The sequence below is a fragment of the Hemiscyllium ocellatum genome, chromosome 35 (assembly GCF_020745735.1).
Source record: "Hemiscyllium ocellatum isolate sHemOce1 chromosome 35, sHemOce1.pat.X.cur, whole genome shotgun sequence".
NCBI classification, from domain to species: Eukaryota; Metazoa; Chordata; class Chondrichthyes; order Orectolobiformes; family Hemiscylliidae; genus Hemiscyllium; species Hemiscyllium ocellatum.
The window spans coordinates 6,174,372-6,177,846 of record NC_083435.1 but is presented as its reverse complement, the minus strand read 5'-3'; the positions used below and the strand labels follow the sequence as shown (position 1 = coordinate 6,177,846).

General features: G+C 50.2%; 1 non-coding gene across 1 annotated transcript; it reads right to left on the bottom strand.

Moving 5' to 3' along the window:
- Positions 1–1,925: 1,925 nt before the first annotated feature.
- On the bottom strand, positions 1,926–2,089 carry LOC132833042 (U1 spliceosomal RNA). The gene has a single exon (XR_009647035.1). It is a non-coding gene; the product is annotated as a U1 spliceosomal RNA (small nuclear RNA).
- Between the last annotated feature and the right edge of the window lie 1,386 nt (positions 2,090–3,475).

The following is a 3,475-nucleotide window of genomic DNA, read 5'->3' as shown; positions in this document are numbered from 1 at the left end:
AAGCTCGACCATCTCCTGTAGCTGCTGAGGTGCAGTATCCCACACTCCTGCAGAAACAGGAGGTCGGCTTTAACACTGGCCAGGAAGGCCATCGTAGAAACACATCGCGTAATCGATTTGATGCTACGCCCATTGATGCTGGCAATGTTAAACCCCATTTTAACAGTTTACAAGGTTAACAGTGTCCATTTGCTGCTGGTCTTGTCCCTCTGGGGTAGCTGTGTGCATCCCCGTAGTGACGGCAAACTGCTGGACCTTCCCAGGGCTGAGGTAGCTGTCCGGCTCCATGCTGGAGCCATTTCCCCGCTCTGGTGTCTTCGGGTTGGCCCAGGGTCCAGTTCTCTATCTGACAGTGGGGCTGTCACAGGACCGCTGCTCCCAGTTACCTGGAGCTCTGGCCGGTGGTTACCTCTTGGTTCTCACCGGTTAGGGGGAGGCCTTTACCCATCCCCTCAGAGGGATCGTCTTTTCCTGCTTGGGCGGTGTTACCCTCCTTTTTCCTCATGGCGCTCTGTCTCTTCCTCTGGTGGCGACCCTCCTTGCGCCCGTCCTCACTGTCAGAAGAGCTGCCTGTATCTTCGTCATGTCGGTTCCCCCTTCACTTGAGTGGCTTTGGGGCCCTTGAGCGGTTTCCTCTTACTGTTTTTGACGGTAATCCAATCCTCTGCCTCCTTTGATCCCTCCTCTTCCATTTTCTCCGTCTGTCTTGAAGGAGCTTGGATCAGCTGCTGCATCTCCCCGCTGTCTGCCGTCTGCTCCGCTACAGCCTCCAGACACCGTTCCCATGCTGTTTTGTGGTACCGCGCTGGTCTTAGTCAGTCCACGGCTCGTGTTGCCACCTCCGGCCATCTGTGCGTAGGTGGCGGCTCCTCGTCTTGGGCAGGCCTTGTACATGTGGCCCGCCTCTCCGCACAGATTACACTTCTTGGCCTCCTTACATTCCTTGGTCGGTTGGCCTTCCTGCTTGCAGTTTCGGCAGACGGTCACCTTACAATCCGCCGCCATGTGGCCTGACCTCCCGCAGGTTCGGCACTCTTTCAGCTGCCCTGCGTATGTCAGGTAACCTCTGCTCCCTCCGATGGCAAAGCTGGGGGGTGGGTGGAAGATGTTCCCATTGACATCGATCCTCAGGGTTACCCTGACCTGTCGTTTGCTGGTCCAGATCCCGAAAGGATCGACCACATCGGTGCTCTCTCCCTCGACCTGGACGTATCTTCTCAAGAAGGTCAGGACATCTGCTGCTGGGACGTGAGGGTTGTACATCTGGATTGTTACCACCCGACTCCTCTGTGCAGGGAGCATACACAACGGGACTGCTGACAAGATGGAGAACAGAGGTAGAACCTCAGTACATAGTGACACTTGGTGTCTGCGTACCGGAGATCCACGCACAGCTTGATGCAGCCACACATAAAGGTGGTCATCAGGGTGAGGGTGGGATTTGGTGTATTTTCTCCCCCTTTGCCCAGAGGCGCGGCTATTGTTACCCGCCACCACCCCCCCCCCACCCCCCTCACCGACCAAACTGACGGCCCATGGGCCCACAAGCTCGACCATCTCCTGTAGCTGCTGAGGTGCGGTATCCCACACGTCTGCAGAAACAGGATGTCGGCTGTAACGTTGACCAGGAAGCTATCGTAAAAACACATCGCGTAGCCGATTTGATGCTACGCACATTGATGCTGGCAATTTTTATAATCTCTCTGATAAATCGTTTGGGCCGAACAGCCTGCTTCCAATACTGTAAACTTGTATGATTAGAAGAATAAGTAGACAGAGCTGAACATCAGAGAGGATGGTGTAAGACGTGCAGCATATCTGTCGACTGAGGTGAAACTGAATTGAAAATGCGTGGTATATAGAAAGCTGTGTGAAGCACAGAGATGAGAGCCCTCTGTTGATGAATCTGCTTTTTGTTTGTAAACCAGGGGAGAGCGCGAACGCAGTCCCCCACTACCACAAACTTTGCAGTCGAGTATCCCGCATTTGGGGACATCGCAGGCGTCAGCACACCCGAAGTGCAATGGGATAGCCTCGTCCTGGGAGAACCACCTTGGTGATCATGGTATCTCCCCTGCCAGGTAAGTATGCTTAACAATCTCACTCGCTCAAACCCAATAACAGCCCATCGCTCTTACACTCATACTAACTGCATTTTCGAAAATCGAAAATTCACCTGCCTGAGGTTCCCTGTCTGCACAACAGCGCAATTTCTCACCAGGATCAAAGAACATCCGGAAATGTTCATGTTTCGCTGAATACTACACACAATTGGCGCACAGAGAAGCTGCGCTAATTTGCATTTCTCCCTGAAATGTAATTGCTCCGCCCCTTCCCTGCCCCTTTCACACTGTCTCCTCTTTCACCAAAACAACGCCTCATAAATGTCTCAGACACCTGAAGCACTCTGATATCAAACACTGTTTAGAATGTAAGATGAACGCGAATGAAAGCAATTGTTAAGCTTTGCTGGTGAAACTTGAAAGATATTTTGAAATCACTTTTTCCTAATCCCTACAAATTGAGCAAATCTTCTTTTGTGAAACTGCAGCTTTGCAATCTCACCCCCTCTGTGTTCCACCATGCAAATCAATCACTTCAGGAGACCTCACCGTTAAGATGAAAGGTGCCAGGAACAAGTCAATATTTCTCAACGCTGTTTGGATGTGACATTAAACTGAGAGCACCACCTTTTCTGGATGTACATTCAACACCCTTCTCTTCTGTTAAAGAAACAGGCCCGTGATTCAAATGTAAATATCATTTTTATATGTCTCTGATTTACTTGCTTACTTCCAGTCGAGTATAAATACCTTCTCTCAGCCTAGTATAAATACCATCCTATTTCTCCCATTTTTTTTAGCTTTGACAAAGGGTCCGTTAGACTCGAAACATCAGCTCTTTTCTCTCCTTACAGTTGCTGTCAGACCTGCTGAGATTTTCCAGCATTTTCTCTTTTAGTTTCAGATTCCAGCATCCGCAGTAATTTGCTTTTATTAATAATCATTGGCTTGTCCTACAATAGTAGTGTTGTCCCAGTCGAACTCATGTTGCTTGTCATCTGTGTGTGTGGCTACTAAGGATAGCTGGTCATGTCGTTTCGTGGCTAGTTGGTGTTCATGGACGCGGACCGTTAGCTGTCTTCCTGTTTTTCCTATGTAGTGTTTTGTGCAGTCCTTGCATGGGAGGTTAAAGATGCCCTCCAACGCATCTCATTAACATCCCGCACCTCCGCCCTCAAACCTTACCCCTCCAACCGTAACAAGGACAGAACCCCTCTGGTGTTCACCTTCCACCCTACCAACCTTCGCATGAACTGCATCATCCGACGACATTTCCACCACCTCCAAACGGACCCAACCACCAGGGATATATTTCCCTCCCCACCCACTTCCATGCATTCACTTTCCTCAGCTGAGTCATTCGTATATTGTAAATAATTGTGACCCCAGCATTGATCCCTGTGCTACTCCAC